Source organism: Hylobates moloch, unplaced genomic scaffold (genome assembly GCF_009828535.3).
Source record: "Hylobates moloch isolate HMO894 unplaced genomic scaffold, HMol_V3 SCAFFOLD_5, whole genome shotgun sequence".
NCBI classification, from domain to species: domain Eukaryota; kingdom Metazoa; phylum Chordata; class Mammalia; order Primates; family Hylobatidae; genus Hylobates; species Hylobates moloch.
Window position 1 is genome coordinate 65069982 of NW_026652280.1, and position 18410 is coordinate 65088391.

General features: G+C 38.3%; 1 protein-coding gene across 9 annotated transcripts in view; it reads right to left on the reverse strand.

Moving 5' to 3' along the window:
- L3MBTL4 (L3MBTL histone methyl-lysine binding protein 4) overlaps positions 1-18410 on the reverse strand; it is a 484756-nt gene that overhangs the window by 372734 nt on the left and 93612 nt on the right. For 4 of the 9 annotated variants that reach the window (XM_058438625.1, XM_032152774.2, XM_058438624.1 and 1 more), the window contains exon 2: positions 4-62. The gene's annotated coding sequence lies outside the window, so the exon portion shown is untranslated. Of the gene's footprint in view, positions 1-3; positions 63-14383; positions 14558-14647; positions 14705-18410 lie in introns of those variants that run through there. The other 5 variants (XM_058438622.1, XM_058438630.1, XM_058438631.1 and 2 more) reach the window with 3 other exon arrangements.

Consider the following 18410-nt stretch of genomic DNA (forward strand, 5'->3'; position numbering starts at 1 on the left):
CACATGGTCTGACACGTATTCTTGGTAAGAAGTCTTAATCATACAAGGCATAGCATAGCAATCTGAAACAGAAAATAAGAAAAAAATTCACTAATCCAATTCATCATGATCATTCTTCTGTATATTCATAAACAGTGGTAGACATTCTTTGAAAAGTTATTTGAAATGAGTTTTTTTACAGGGAGGGTCAACTGTTTTGGAGAACCAACCACCAATACCAAATGAGTTCCGCTGGAGCTATAATTCAAAAGTCATTCACTTTGAAATAATGTTAACAATTGAAATACACTTTTTTAAAACTTTTAATAGCCCTAAATCATCTATAGTCCCCAGTGCTTTATGTTGATATATCTAACTTCTTCATTGATATTTCCGCCTGAAAAATGACACTCCAAATATGACAAATGTAACATATTTGCAACTGAGCTCATCTCCCTCCACACTGCCTCCCAGTTCTAGGCTCTCCTCCTATTTGCACTGATAACTGGCTGCCCATTTGCCCAGAGCTTCCTCTTACAGTTGTTCAGGTTGTACGCCACCCAAGAGCACCAAGCCAAGGGGCAAGTGGAGGCTGAAATCCACCATGGGCTCTACACCCACAGTTCACCTGCCACTGGCCTGCATCATCCCAGGAGAAAATGCATCTTTTTCTCATTCAAACAATACTACCTTCTCGGCTAATGTCTGAGCCAGAGAACTAGGAGTTGCCATCATTTCATCCTTTATATCACACCATGCATATTGCCATCAGATTTTGCTGATTTTTAATTTACTAAACATTTATTGAATTTACCTTCTTCCTCTACTCCTATTAACTCTGATCATTCCAATTTTATGTTGCAGTCAATCCAAAGGTCTTAAAGTTCTTTGCAAAGCAAGGTTCCTGCTGCTTCTCCATGCCATACTTCTGCTGGTCCCTCAACCTCTGAACACCTTCCCCATTGCCTGCCCTCCCTTTTTCAACTTATCTAATTTGAACTCGTCCTTTCTGACCCCACTAAAAGAGACTTCACGGCCTTCAGGAAGACCTTCCTTACCTACCTCCTGCTCCAAGTAAACCAAGTGTGTCTTTTCTACATTGCATTTCTTGTGCATACCTTTATTGTAGTTTTTGTTTGCAGATATGCCTCCCTTTATGAGGCTGTAAGCATCCCGATGACAAGGACTGTGAATTACTCATCCTTATTTTCCACTGTCTAGATACTACCTGGCTCACAGCAGTCTCTCAATATGTGTTTATTGACTCCAACTACATAAACATGTCTCTCTGAATTACAGAGAAGCCTCAAGCCCTTAAATCCAGTGAATATTAGTTCTTGATCCATACATTATCCTTTAGAATGCTGTATGACTAGAGTGAGCACAGTTTTCAAAGTTAATTCCTTTCCCTTTTTCTTTAATATACAAAACAAAAAATAAACAAAAAAACACTTCCTTTCCACATATCCTTTTGCTTCTAGTCAGATGATATTTAGGTCCTTGAGACAGGCACTTATGTACTAAATTCAATAACATTACATTCATTTTGTAGAATGTAAATACAATTTTTCATGCCTAGCTTCTGGTAATACTCTGAACATCTATGCAAATGAACAGCATAGACTTGATGCCCGTAGCGAAGTATTATTGCGCAAGACACAAGCACTGCCAAGGCTGGCCTGCCTTTCACGACGAATAATACCCCACGGCTTGTCAAACTGAAATCATCTGGCTACTGACATTTTTCTACTCACCATCAAAAACTATCTACCTTGATAATCCCTGGCAATTATCTCAATAACCTTGATTTGTTTAAAACAGCAAGAAAGCCTGAATTCACATTATTTTATATCGGGGAAAAAAATGAAAGTTTTTACACTGAGGAGAAATTTCAACATACAATCTGGTAATAATGAATTTCCTCTGGATTTAGAAATAATAAAGCAAAAATATAAAAGTCACCAAACAATCCATATAAGATTTTGCTACCAGACAAAAAGGGAATCAAATACAAGAGACCATTAAATACATAGGAGATGAATGATATACAGATGGACTACAGATGATAGATAGATAGATGGACAGATAGATAGATGATAGATAGATAGATAGATAGATAGATAGATAGATAGATAGATAGATGATAGATAGATAGATAGATAGATAGATAGATAGATAGATAGATAGATAAGATAGTCTAACACACAGAAAAACAGACGTAAAGAGAGGTTTTGTATAATCCTTTATAATGTCAATGCAAAGAACATATTCTACCCAACTGAATAGGACATTTCTTTTGAAATAAACCTAACTTGATGTCCTTGGCATGGTATCAAAATACATGGATTACTCTGATTGTCCATGATATATGGCCTACTCCCAGGAAGCCCCAAATGTCACACCAGCCACATGTCTCCTTGCTGAGCTTTTAAAAAATATATAAAGTTTTTAGAGTTAAAAAAAGAATAATGTCAAATTATAAAACACATCAAAGAAACACGTTATCCAGGGTAAGTAAAGGTATATAACAACCAGACTGAGCTGCGCCCGGTGTCACCTGGCTTTGTGACAATACCCAAACACCACCTACCATAGACAAGGTGATGTTCAGTGATTTTAATTAGAGAAGCTTCTAAATAGTGTTTTAGATTTAAAAAACAACATAGATAACTACATATGATTTGTATTTCTGTATAAAAATTGAAAATAGTGTATTAATTTTTCAATTTAATCTTCTAAATGAGTTTAATTTCCTTTCATAGTAGAATTATCTGTCTGCATGTTGCCAAATACTAAGGAGATAAATTAGATTGATACTTAGAAAGCATCTGAATACTTCAAGTTGAAGGAGTCTATAAATAACTAAAATAATTCACTGTCTGTCTATGTCCAGGTGCTATTTGGTAATTCTTTCAAAAACATTTTATTGATCATCTATTAATCACCAATATAGTCACAGGTACCTTGAGGAATATGAAGCTGATTAATCACACACCCTCTAAAGGGAGATAAGTATAGCAGCCACATATCCTGGATAACCCAAGGTACGTCTGCCTTCTGCCACTCATCCTGGTATAAGGATTAACAGCACTGCTTTCACTCCCCAAAATGTCCCAGTTTAAACAATAAATCATATGGTACCATATAGATAGAAACATATGTAATACATGCCATTAAAAAATTACAGAGTAGCCTGGGTGTTCACAGGAGGGACACTATGTCTAACGACATGCACGCTGAAAGAACATTTCTGCTGGTTCTAGGACACTGCGCAGATCTTAAATGAATTTATCACCAAAATATCGAATACAAATTTCTGATCACTGAACTGATTTCCCACTATTTCAAAGATACTTCCAGCCTAGAATTTATTCATCTGGTTGATACTCAATGTTAATAATACATAATGTTTGAATAAATTAATAAATGATTACAAATGAATGCATTTTGATAACTTATGCATGAATAATTGATCCTTCTTAATTGTATTAACAGTAGCTAACATTACTTGAGTACTCACATACCAGGCACAGCTATCAGTCCTCTATATATACACTTTCAGTTAATACTTATGACAGCCCAACAATATGTGTACCACTGTCACCCTCATTTCACAGAAGAGGAAACACCAAGGGGTTAACTTGTCCAAGGTTACACAACAGACAAGTAACCAGACAGTACAATTCTGGGGTCTCTCTTTGAACACCATACTATGCTATAGCTTTTTAAACTATATTGTAAGTTTAGTTATCTGAAACGTAACCACTCAGTACACTAGCCAAATCCTTGCCACACACAATGATTTAAGTCAGAAACTGACACCAAACTTCCTATGGGAACCACTTGCCCTCATGTGGAGCCTATCAGCATAGTGGCTTCATATTGTCACTTTCCTTATGTCATGGCAGCCACCTATTCTCATTTTTTAAAAATGTTGCCTTTATTACCTATTTTGGAATCTTAAAATACTAATAGTTAATTATGTATTAATTCTGCACCCATAAGTCTTACATAATACTTTATGAGAATAGCACAATAAGTCCCAAGATTCAGGGTCCAAAGGGTACCACAGAGGTTGTCTGAAACTCAGAATTTTCTAAACAGTTACATTACTCTCACTGAGTCTATGTCACTCCCCTGCCACCCCCATCAGAGCTAGTGCTGGTGCCTACTGCTGGGAGACATAAGGACAGGTCACATCATTGGACTCCTTGCAGATAATCTTCAGCACCAGCCTGAAATGTGGCAGCCCCATGGGGTGGCTACACCCAGAGGAATAGCAGTGTTCACAGGGGTCTGGCTCTCAGGGACACCAACTCCTAGGGGAAGGGGAAATGCACCACATCAAGGGAACACCCCATGGGACAAAAGAGTCTGGATACCAGGCCTTGAGTCCCAGAACATTCTGCTCGTGGGAAGTTTCTTTCAGCAGAGGCATGAGTTCAATGCTGGTGCTCACGAAGTTTCTTGGAGAAGGGGACTTCTTTTCTCTCTTATCCATTACTGCAAACACAGCCGGGGTTTCTCCCATAAGAGCTTGACATGGGTGTATCTATAGACAGCCTTTCTGGAACACTTTAGGGTGACAGCATCCTCACATTAGGAGTGCCCTCCAGATTCAGGCTTGCACAAGAGGTGGTCACAACTCCTCTCTACTTGGAACATCAACATTCCTAGACATGAAAACAGGTACCTGTCTGATACGAATAGCTGGAACATTGGGTCAGGAGTGCATCTGGGAGTTGGATCACTTTCATGCTGGCCTGGCAGAAGAACTAAGGTGGCTCCCACCCTTCCCCCTGATGAGACCTCAGTGTTTTTCACTGAAAGCTCCCCCAGCCACCTCTGTCGGAGCTGGGACATCTGCCCACTATTGGGTACTGCATTTACCCACCTGCTTTAGTCACAACCAGTTTCTACCCAGGGATACTTCCCATACTGGTCTGAAGCTTTAACTATTCAACCCAGTAAATAAATAAAATACTGGGACAAAATAAATAAATAAATAAATAAATTCACGCTGTGGGGAAACAAGATAAGCTTCAAGAGATCTCTGCCATTCCAACCCCATAGGAGATGCTGAACTTGTTCATGCACTGAGCACATTGTTACTACAACAGGCATCTGGGAAAGCCACAATACAAAGATTCACTATAACCAAGGAACCCATACAAATTACTCAGTACTAAAAGCACTAAGAGCCAAATTAGGCTATAATAAACTAAAAACATGTAAGTCACATCCTTCTGAAATACCAGATAAAAAATTCAAAAGGTTGATTACTAAGCTACTCAAGCAGATACCAGAGAAAGGTGAAAACCAACATAAAGAAATGAAAAAAAAATTCAAGATATAAATGAAAAATGTTATAAAGAGATACATATTTTAAAGAAAAACCAATCAGAACATCTGGAAATGAAAGACACACTTAGGGAGTTTAAAAATGCAGTGGAAAGTTTTAACAATAGACTAGACCAAGTAGAAGAAAAAATTTCAGAGCTCGAAGATAAGGATTTTGTTCACCCAGTCAAACAAAAATTTAAAAAATAAATCAAAAGGAATGAACAAACTCTCCAAGGAATTTGGGATTATGTAAAAGGTCCAATCCTAAAAATAAGTGGTGTGCCTGAAGGAGAAGAGAAAACAAAAAGTTTACAAAAATTATTTGATGGAATAATAGAAGAATACATCCCTGGTCTTGCTAGAGATTTAGATGTCCAAACACAAGAAGCTCAAAAATTCCTGGGAGACTCACTGCAAAAAGGACATCACCAAGGTATATAGTCATCAAGCTATTTAAAGTCAACATGAAGGGAAGAATTGTAAGAGCAGTGAGACAAAATGCAATAGGTAACACATAAAGAAAAATCTATCAAACTAACAGCAGTTTTCTTAGCAGAAATCTTAAAAGCCAGAAGGAATTGGGTTTTATTTTTAGCCTCTTTAAACAGAATAACTGAGAGCCAAGAACATTGTATCCAGCAAAACTAAGTTTCAAAATGAAGGAGAAATAAAGTCATTTTCAGACAAACAAATGCCAAGGGAATTTGTTAGTACCAGACCAGCCTTATGAGACACGTTAAAAGGAGTTATAAATCTTCAAACAGAAGCTCAGTATGCACTAGAATAGAATCTCTTGAAAGCATAAAACTCACAGGGCCTATAAAACAATAACACAATAGGAAAACAAACCATCTAGGTAACAATTAACATGATGACTGGAACAGTACCTCACATCTCAATATTAATGTTGAAAGTAAATGGTGTAAATGCTCCACTTAAAAGATACAGATTGGCAGAATGGATAGAAAAATCACAAACCAAATATCTGTATTTTAGAAACCCACTTAATACGTAAAGATTCATATAAATTCAAGGTAAAGTGGTGAAAAAAGATATTCCACACAAATGGAAACCAAAAGCTAGCAGGAGTTACTATCCTTGTATCAGATAAAACAGACTTTCAAACAACAATAGTAAAAAAAAAAAAAAAGACAAAGAAGGTCATTATATACTAATAAAAGGATCAATCAAACAAGAGGATATTGAAATCCTAAATTTATATGCCCCTAACTCTGGAGCTCCCAGATTTATAAAACAATTGCTACTAGACCTAAAAAATGAGATAGAACAGCAACACAATAATACTGGGGGACTTCAACACTCCACTGACAGCACTAGACAGCTCATCGAGACAGAAGGTCAACAAGGAAGCAATGGAATTAAACTACATGATAGAGAAAATGAACCTAACATATATTTATAGAACATTCTACCAAAGAACTGCAGAATATACATTCTTCTCATCAGCATATGGAGCATTCTCCAAGATAGACCATATAATAGGCCAAAAAACAAGTCTTGATACATTTTAAAATATCAAACTCATATTAAGTATCTTCCCAGACCACAGTAGAATAAAACCGGAAATTAACTCAAAAAAGAACCCTCAAAACTATATAAATACATGGAAATTAAACAATCTGCCCATGAATTATTTTGGGGTTAACAATGAAACCAAGATGGAAATTTAAAAATTCTTTGACATGAGTGACAACAGTGACACAGATTATTAAAACCTCTGGGATATAGCAAAAGCAATGCTAAGAGCACAGTTTATAATGTTAATGCCCATAAGAAAGTCTGAAAGTTCACAAATTGACAACCTAATGTCACACCTCAAGGAACTACAGAGAGAAGAACTAAATACAAAGCTAGCAGAAGAAATGACAAAGATCAGAGTAGAACTAAGTGAAATAGAAATAACAACAACAACAACAAAAAAGTCAATGAAACCAAAGGCTGCTTCTTTGAAAATATGAACAAAATTGATAGACCATTATCAGCTAGATTAATCAAAAAAAGAAAAGATTCAAATAAACTCAATTAGAAATGAAAATGAAGACATTACAACCAAAACCATAGAAATATATAAAATCGTTTGTGACTACTGTTAACACCTCTATGCACACAAACTAGAAAATCTACAGGAAATGGATAAATTCCTAGAAACATATAACCCTCCTAGATTAAATCAGGAAGAAATAGAAACCTTGAACAGACCAATAACAAGCAGTGAGTTTGAATAAGTAATATTTAAAATGTCAACAAAAAAAGCACAGAGCCAGATGAATTCACAGCTGAATTTTACCAGACATTCAAAGTATTGGTGCCAATCCTACTGAAACTATTCTGAAAGACTGAGAAAGAGGAAATCCTCCCTAACTCATTCTAGGAAGCCAGTAACACTGATACCAAAACCAGGAAAGGGCATATCAAAAAAAATAAAGGAAAAGAAAACTGCAAATCAATATCCCTGATGAACCATAGATGCAAAAATCCTCAACAAAATACTAGCTAACCAAATCCAACAGCACATCAAAAGATAATACACCATGAACAAGTGGGTTTTATTCCAGAGATGGAGGGATGGTTTAACACATGCAAGTTAATAAATGTAATATATCACATAAACAAAACTAAAAACAAAAGCCATATGATCATTTCAATATAGGTAGAAAAAATACATTATAAAAACTCCAGTATCCTTTTATGATAAAAACCCTCAACAAACTAGACACAGAAGGGACACACCTCAAAATAACAAGAGCCATGTATGACAAACTTACAGCCAACATCATACTAAATGGGGAAAAGTTGAAAGCATTCGCCCTTGAGAACTAAAACAAAGATGCCCACTTTCATCCCTTCTACTCAACAGAGTATTGGAATCATAGCCAGAGCAATCAGTCAAGAGGAAGAAATAAAGGGCATCCAAATTGGAAGAGACCAAGTCAAAATAAATGACTGTATATCTAGAAAACCCTAAAGACTCCTCCAAAAGTCTCCTAGATTTGATAAATTAATTCAGTAAAGTCTCAGGTTACAAAATCGAAGTACACAAGTCAATAGCACTGCTATACACCAACAATAACCAAGCAGAATCAAATCAGTAACTCAAACCCCTTTACAATAGCTGCAGGCAACCAAGGAGATGAATGATCTCTACAAAGAGAACTACAAAACACTGCTGAAAGAAATCACAGATGACACAAATGGAAATACATCCCATGCTCATGAATTGGAAGGGTCAATATCATGAAAATGACCATACTGCTCAAAACGATCTACAAATTCAATGTAATTCCTATCTAAATACCAACATTATTTTTCACAGAATTAGGAAAAACAATCCGAAAATTCATATGGAACCAAAAATGGGCCAAAATAACCAAAGCAACCCCAAGCAAAAATAATAAATCCAGAGGTATCACATTACTGAACTTCAAATTATACCAAAAGGCTATAGTTACCATAACAGCATGGTACCAGTATAAAAATAGGCACACAGACCAATGTAACAGAATAGAGAACCCAGAAATAAAGCCAAATACTTACAACCAACAAAGGATACAAAGGCATAACCAGGGAAGGGCCACCCTATTTAATAAATGATGCTGGGAAAACTGGATAGCCACATGTAGAAGAATGAAACAGGATCCCTCTCTCTTACCTTACACAAAAATCAGCTCAAGATAATCAAAGACTTAAGTCTATGACCTGAAGCTATAAAAATTCTACAACATAACCTGGAAAATCTCTTGCAGACACTTGCCTAGGCAGAAAATTTATGACTAAGACCCCAAAAACAAATATAACAAAAACAAAAATAAATAAATGGGACCTAATTAAACAAAAAAGCTTCTGTACAGCAAAAGGCATAATCATCAGAATAAACAGACAACCCAGAGAATGGGAGAAGGTATTTGCAAACTATGCATCCAACAAAGGACTAATATCCAGAATCTAAAAGGAACACAAACAAGTCAGCAAGAAAAAAACAAATTATCCCATCAAAAACAATAGAGGTTGGTGTGGATGTGGTGAAAAGAGGACATTTATACACTGCTTGTGGGAATGTAAGTTAATACAACCTCTATGGAAAACACTATGGAGAGTTCTTTAAAAACTAAAAGATCTGTTCAATTCAGCAATCCCACTACTGGGTATCTACCCAAAGGAAAAGAAGTCATATCAAAAAGACATATACATTGTTTATTGAAGCACAATTCACAATTGCAAAGATATGGAACCAACCTAAGTACCATCGTTCAGTGGGTGAATAAATAAAATGTGGCATATATACACCATGGAATACCACTCAGCCATAAAAATGAATGAGATAATGTCTTTTGCAGCAACTTGGATGGAGCTGTAGGACATTATTCTAAGTGACATAACTCAGGAATGGAAAACCAAATACCACATGTTCTCACTTATAAGTGGTAGCCAAGCTATGGACACAAAGGCATACTCTGTGGTATAATGACCTTTGGAGACTCAGAAGGGGGAGTCTAGAAAGCGGGTGAGGGAGAAAAAAAAACTACATATTGGGTATAATGTACACTACTCAGGTAATGGATGAACTAAAATCTCAGACTTCACCACTATACAATTTATCCAGATAATCAAAAACTAAAAGCTACTGTAATAAAAATATTTTTTATAAAAGGAAAGGAAATAAGGATAGGCATAGTGGCTCACATCTGTAATACTAGAACTTTGGGAGGCACAGGCAAGAGAACTGCTTGAACCTAGCAGTTCAAGACCAGCGTGGGCAACACAGTGAAACCTCATATATACAAATTAAAAAAAATTAGCCAGGCATGGCAGCACATGAGATGCTGAGGTGGGAGGATTGCATGAGCATTGGAGGTCAAGACTTCAGTGAGCCAGGATCATGGCACTCCACTCCAGTCTGGGTGACAGACTGAGACCCTGTCTCAAAAAAAAACAAAAGAAAGAGAAAGAGAAGAAAGAAAAAGAAAGAAAAAGAAAAAGGAAAGAAAAAGGAAAGGAAAGGAAAGGAAAGGAAAGGAAAGGAAAGGAAAGGAAAGGAAAGGAAAGGAAGAGAGAATGGAGGGAGGGAGGGAGGAGGAAGGAAGGAAGGAAGGAAGGAAGGAAGGAAGGAAGGAAGGAAGGAAGGAAGGAAAAATAAAACAGTATATCAAAGAGATATCTGCACTCCCGTGTTTATTGAACCACTACTCATAAGGGCCAAGATTTGGAAGCAACCTAATTATCCACGAATAGATGAATGAATAAAGAAAATGAGGTACATATACACAATGGAGTATTATTCAGCCATAAAAAGTGAGATCCTGTCATTTGCAACAACATGGGTGGAACTGAATTATAGTTACCAGAGGCTGGGAAGGGTAGTGGAGGGTGATGCAGAGTTGAGGATGGTAAATGAGTACCAAAAAGTAGTTAGAAAGAATAAGATCTAGTATTTGACAGCACAACAGGGTGACTTCAGTAGATATGGTTTGGATCTGCGTTCCTGCCCAAATCTCATGTTGAATTGTAATCCTCAGTGTTGGAGATGGGGCCTGGTGGGAGGTGATTGGATCATGAGGGCAGAATTCCCTCTTGGTATTGTCTTGACAACAGTGAGTGAGTTCTCATGAGATACGATTGTTTAAAAGTGTGTAGCACCTCCCCATTCTCTATCTTCCTCCTGCTCCAGCTATGTAAGTAATGCCTGCCTTTCCTTTGTTTCCTGCCATGACTGTAAGTTTCCTGAGGCCTCCCCAGAAGTTCTTGCCACCATGCTTCCTGTACAGACTGCAGAACCATGAGCCAATTAAACCTCTTTTCTTAATAAATTACCCAGCCTCAGGTATTTCTTTATAGCAATGTGAGAATGAACTAACACAGAAAATTCATACCAAGGAGTGGAGCATTGCTATAGAGATACCTGATAATGTGGAAACAGCTTTGGAACTGGATAATAGGCAGAGTTGGAAGAGTCTAGGGGGCTCAGAAGAAGATAAGAAGATGAAGGAAAGTTTGGAACTTCCTAGAGACTTCTTGAATGGTTGTGACAAAAATGCTGATAGTGATATGGACAGTGAAGTACAAACTGAGGAGATCTCAGATGGAAATGAAGTTATTGGGAGCTGAAGCAAAGGTCACTTTATCAAGCACTAGCAAAGAGCTTTGCTGCATTGTGACCTTGCCTTAAGGATCTCTGGAACTTTGAACTTGAGGTATGACTTAGGGTACCTGGTGGAAGAAATTCCTAAGGAGCAAAGCCTTCAAGAAGTAGCCTGGCTGCTTCTAACAGCCTAGGCTCATATAACAGCCTATGCTCATATGTGTGAGCAAAGATATGACCTGAAATTGGAAGTTATATTTAAAAAGGAAGCAGAGTGTAAAAGTTTGGAAAATTTTGCAGCCTGGCCATGTGGTAGAAAAGAAAAGACCATTTTCAGGGGAAGAATTCAAGCAGGCTACAGAAATTTGCATAGCAAAGAGGAGCCAGATCCTAATAGCTGAGACAATAGGGAAAAGGCCCTGAAAGCATTTCAGAGACATTCCTGGAAGCCCCTCCCATCACAGGCCTGGAGGCCAAGGAGGGAAGAATGGTTTTGTGGGTCACACCCAGGGACTCTGCTGCCCTGTGCAGCCTCAGGACACTGCTCCCTGCATCCCAGCCACTCCAGCTCCAGCCATGGCTCAAAGGGGCTCATATACAGCTTGTGCCACTACTTCAGTGGGTACAGGCCATATGCCTTGGCAGCTTCCACATGGTGTTAAGCCCACAGGTGCACAGAGTTGAGGCTCAGGAGCCTCTGCCTAGATTTCAGACAACATATGGAAAAGCCCTAGACATTCAGGCAAAACTGCTGCAGTGGTGGAGTCCTCACAGAAAACCTCTGCTAGGGTAGTGCAGAGGGGAAATGTGGGGTTGGAGCTCTCACAGAGTACTCACTGGAACACTGACTAGTGGAGCTATGAGAAGAAGGCCACTGCCCTCCAGACCCTGGAATGGTAGAGCAACCTACAGCTTGCACCATGCTCCTGGAAAAGCTGCGGGCACTCAGTGCCAGCCCCTGAGAGCAGCCACATGGGCTGAAACTTGCAAAGTCATACGAGCTGAGGCTCCTGAGTCCTTGTTGGACCAAAGGCACTCAACTCAGGCTTGTGCTATGACTTGCTTTGACCAATGGCAGATGCAGGGCAAGCTGATGCTTAAAATGTGTGTGTGAAGCTTGTTTTCAGCTCACGGCACTGCAGTTACTTACCATTAAAGAGATCATGCTTTAGTTAGCCTCTGCTCCTTTAGAGTGGGCCCCCAGAGCAAACACAGGTAGAATGCACCTGAGCCTGAAATGAAGCCTTTTATAAAACCATGCAGTCAAGCCCAGCCTAGATCAGCCCAATCATGAGTGGCCTAAAGATCTACTAATGTGCTGTTTTAAGATATTGAATTTTGAAGTATTTTTATAGCAATAGCAGACAGATAGAACAATCTATACAAAAGAAGGGCAAAGCTTTGAATATGCACTTCACACCAAAATGTATGAAAAGTTGCTTAACTTCATTAGTAATCAGGAAAATGAAGAAAGAAACCACAATGAGCTACCAATACATCCCCACTAGAATGACAAAAATTGAGAAGTCTGTCACTACTAGATGTTGGCAAGGTTGAGGAGCAATGACAACTCTCATACTCTGCTGGAAGAAGATTAAATGTTGCAACCCATAAAAAGCAACTCAGCATGAACTTGAAAGTTGAAGATAATTCCAGCATATTCCATGACCCCATGGCTCTAGCAATTACACAAAATTAAGAGATAAGTACATGTTCATGGGAAAAAAATTAAAGCCATTATCAACAGGAATCTGAGAAAATGAACTGGCATATTCAGATGATATAACATTATACAATGAAAATAAATCAACTGCAACTACATATGCAAGAATATAAATATTATCAATAACACTGAATGAGCAAAGCAAGCCAGAAGACTATATACTACTTTTGTTGAGAGATGGGATCTTGCTATGTTGCCCAGGCTGAACTCAAACTCCTGAGCTCAAGTGATCCTCCTGACTCAGCCTCCCCAGTAACTGAGATTACAAGTGCATGCCACCATGCCCAGCTTTATACTACCATTTTTAAAATACAAAATCAAGCAAAAGCCCTTAATATGTACCTTAGATATATATGGTAAACTATATAAGTAGTATATTTAAAGTAAACTGCCTCTTTACTTACACGGTAAAGATTTTTTGAAGAAGCATGGAAATAGGAAACAAAAAATTCAGCATAGCAGTTGGGGAGGAAAATTAGTATCATGTTTTCATTCTTAAGCTGGATGGTGGCTTTATAGATATATGTTTATTACACTTCATGACTTACATATTGAAATATGTATGTTGCCTTGTATAAATACAATATTATAGGATTTCTTAAAGTCCTTTGAAATGGTGTACCCTAGTCATCCAATATAAGAAAGAAAAGTTGATGCAGGTAAAAGAGTGGACACAGTATGTTTTCTTTTAACTGAACAGTCCATTTTTCCTGCTTTGAAACCCCTTTTTCAGCAAGGCTTGCTCTTTTTCTGATTGGGTAAAACAAGTATCTCGCCAGATCTTTTGTAAGAACATACCATGTACAGTCAGCAACAGGCAGAAGATAGGGTGCGTGCACTGCTCCTACCCATCCACCTTCATTAGATCACACTATTCCGAAGGAAGGAGGAGTCTATGACTGAACCAGGCCATCAGCCTCCTCCACCCTACTCCTTCTTGGCACAGGGCATAAGCTGCGCCCTGGCATTTCTAACTCCACTGAGTGAAATCTGAGCAGAGACAAAATATGGAAATCACAAGAAAGATAAACTGACTCTGGCTCTCTTAAGCAAAAAAGATGTCTACTGTAAGAATATCCAAGGCTCAGAGATTTCACATCTGTGACAAGATCAGACAGAAACAAAGGGATCAAGAAAGCAGATGGCAGACCAAACATCCCATGGCTAAAACAGCCTGATCAGCATGGCACCTCATTTCTTCTGCTGTTGAAGCCCCTAGAATGGTGAACTAACTACTTTACCTGTTCCCTTCTTGCTAGAGTCTCTCTCAAGCCAAAGTCCTGGGAAAGGGCATCCAATTGACCAATCTTAGATCTTCTTCCTGCACTTCTGGACAAAGCAACGGGGAAATGGAGGATCTGCCTCCTGGAAAACCCTAACTCTTCTCTCATAATTCCCGTAAAGGAAAGCAGGGTTCTATGAGCAAGAGAGATGGATCATGAGTAGGGGAGGAAAGGCTGCTTCCCACTCTGGGCTATGAGATGTCATCAGCTAGTCATACATACTTTTCATATCCAACTGCATGGCTACAATGTAAGAGGAATGTAGAATGGTTGCCGAGGTCTGAAGTTCTGTTCCACTGATAAGTGTTGTTATTGATGATGTCATTAATGGGCATTCCAAGGGCATCAGCAATATTAATTTCTTCTTACTATAGGACAGTACATTAAGCATTGTATGTTCATTAATTTGTCTACTCCTTCCAATGACCCTGATTTAACGGTAATAGCTACATACATGATCTTTCAGTTATGCACAGGGAAAAATAACTGTAAAAGAATACAGGTAACACTTAGAAAAAGGAAAAATAATAAACACAGGAAAAGAAACGCACTATTACTAGAAAGCAGGGAAATGCGTATTAAATGTAAATATCCTCTTCTACCCAGGAATATGACTGGTAAAGGTAAGGCTCACCAAGTGTTGAAGCGAGTGTGATGCAAGCATCAGGAGCTCTCACATCCTGCTGAGGAGGTGAAAATTGGTACAACTACTTGATGAAGCACTTGGGAATATCTAACAAAGCTGAGTAAGGCTGGAACTATGCATGCCTAGAACCCGGCTGTTTCTAGATAGATAGAAAACCTCTAGCACATGTGCAAAAGTACAATGTTTATCGTGGCTTTTGTCTGTAACAGGAAATATATGATAATACCCAAACACCCATCAATAGGAAAATAAATAAATAAATTGTGACATATTCAAAAATGGAATATTATACAGCACTTAAAAGAGCTACAGTGATATATATTCTATCACAGATAATGCTACAAAATATATTTGAGCCAAAAGAACAGGGTGCAGGATGATATATACCATACATCATTTATGTAATGTTTGCTTATAGATATACACACACATCAGGTTAAAATGTAACAACACGGCTGAAAACGAGACCAACGACAGCACAGCAATTATGTCTCAGGACGGGTGAAGATATACAGGTTTGGGGACAGGAGACTTCAAGTGTAATTGCAATGCTTCATTACTTTCAAAAAGCAGAAGCAAGTGCGGCAAAATACTGAAATTAGTAAATCTGGACAGCCAGCGTAGAGTTGTTCATTTTCTTATTCTCTACACTTCACTGCATATTTGAATATTTAAAACAAAAATTCAACATTAGGGGTAGGTTATAGGAGGAATTTTATATGTTCTCATATTTATTTCTTTAGGGGTCTCATTTGCCCCTGAATATCATCATCAAGTAACCACATTATGTACTCCCTCAACAGCAATCATTTGCTTAGAACCTTAAAAAACAATGAAGACATTTAACAAATCATAATTATCATCATCCCTGTAACTGCATTTATGAAGTTCCTACTGTGTGCAAAGCACATGGGGGCAGCCTGGCAACAGCCCCTTTACACTGAAGTAGCTCAAGGTGACACTGCCAGTAATAGCAAAGCTGCAATTTGTCTATCTCCAAAATGTAACACCTTACCTAATGGCTCCATTTCTAAAAGTATATTGCTACTGCCTCTGGCTACATTATAGTAGCAAAGCATGTGTTTCATGCATAGGGGTAATATTAACACATATATTTGACTCTCAGGTAGTGGGAAAGTGCGTAAGCTCATGCGACTAGCTGGTAGCAGAGCGAGAACTGGCATCTACATTTTAAACAATAGACCACTTCATAGCTTATTGAGAAGGACAGACTATACTCATTACAACAGATTTTCCAACAAATGCCTCTCTGAAGCCTTGTCAAAATTGAATGTTCCTAGTATCACACCACTAAGCACTGTTCAAATAAATTGCCTTCCAGGGATATCTTTAATACACTGGCACTTGAATCATGACAACTAGCACTGCTGCCAAAATGACATACAACATTAAATGACAGGAAAACACACTATATGCAGAAATAAAATCAAACTATTTTGTTGCTAGAATATGTCTTTACTAGGAGCATTTCAGGATAGCATTAGATTTTTGTGAATTTATTAATTAGAATTTTCATTCAGCAAATCAAACACTAGTACCACGGAAACTTTCTCTAATCTGATACGGTGACAGGCGAGAAGTCAGAATGAAGTAGTGGAAAAGTCATCCAGTCACACAAGTTCTAGATCTGACTCTCCAGCTTAGCTGGCAAGGAGACCAAGGCAAATCACAGCCTCATGAAGCCTCACCCACACTGAATACACAGAGCTCTGCTGGAAAATGGGACCATGTTTGGGAATATATTCTTTTTAAAAATTGAAGTGTAACATACATGCAGAAAAATGCATAACAGCTTAGGGCACAGCTCAATAAATTTGCATGCACTGAACACACGTAACTAGCTTCCAAATCAAGAAACAGAAGATGTGAACGTGTACCCCTTGGTCACTACTTCAATCAAGGCAAATCTTGATGGTTGTCCCACCTTCTAACACAATAGACGACTTTTGTTTCTTTTTTTCTTTTCTTCTTTTTTTTTTTTTTTTTTTTTTGAGATGGAGTTTCTCTCTGTCGCCCAGGCTGGAGTGCAGTGGCGCGATCTCGGCTCACTACAAGCTCCGCCTCCCAGGTTCACGCCTTTCTCTTGCCTCAGCCTCCCGAGTAGCTGGGACTACAGGCTCCCACCATCAGGCCCGGCTAATTTTTTGTATTTTTAGTAGAGACGGGGTTTCACCCTGTTAGCCAGGATGGTCTCAATCTCCTGACCTCGTGATCCACCCGCCTCAGCCTTCCAAAGTGCTCAGATTACAGGCCTGAGCCACTGGGCCCGGCCTTCTGTTTCTTTTTATACACTCTACAAATGGAATTACAGAGTATTTGTCTTTGTCCATTTTCTGTTGCTTATAACATAACACATGAAACGGTGATTTATAAAGAAAAGAAATTTATTTCTTACACTTATGGAGGCTGAGAAGTTCAAGGTTGAATGGGACGCATCTGGTGAGGGCCTTCTTGCAGTGGGAACTGTCTACAGAGTCCCAAGGCGCACAGGTATCACATAGTGAGAGGGCTGAGCACGTTGGCTCATGTCTCCTTCCTCTTCTTATGAAGCCACCATTTCCACTCCCATGATAACCCATTAATCCATTCACCCATTAATCTATTAATCCACAAATGGATTAATCCATTTAAGGCTCTTGCCTTTTAAATGCTGCGCACCTCTCAATATTGCCATATTAGGGATTAAGTTTCAACACGAGTTTTGGAGGGGACAAACATTCAAATCATATCAGTATGTGTTTTCTGTGTCTCATTTCTTTTACTAACATAATGTTTGTGACACTCATCCATACTGTTGCATGCAGATGTAGACAGTTCACCCTTACTCTTGTATAGTATTGTAGAGTGTATAAAACACATTTATCCATTTTGTTGCTGATGAGTATTTGAGTAATTTCCAGCTTTGGAATACTACAAATAATGCTACTTAAACAATCTACTATACTTATTTTGCTGAAACATACATTCAGTATATTTGTGTTAAGTCCATACCTAGGAGTGGAACTCTCAGGTCACAGAGTTTGTGAATTACTTTCCTATTGCTGCTGTAACAATTTACCCCAACTTGGTGGCCTAAAACAACACAAATGTATTATCTTACAGTTAAGGAGGTCAAAAGTCCTAAATAGATCCCACTAGGCTAAAAATCAAGGTTTTGCCAAGGGTATGCCCAGAGGCTCTAGAAGATAATTCATTTTCTTGCCTTTTGCAGATTCCAGAGGCTTCCAGCATTCCTTGGCTCATGACCCCTTCCTCCATCTTCAAAGCCAGCAATGGCTGATCAAGTCTTCTTAGGATATGTCACCCAGATACAGATTC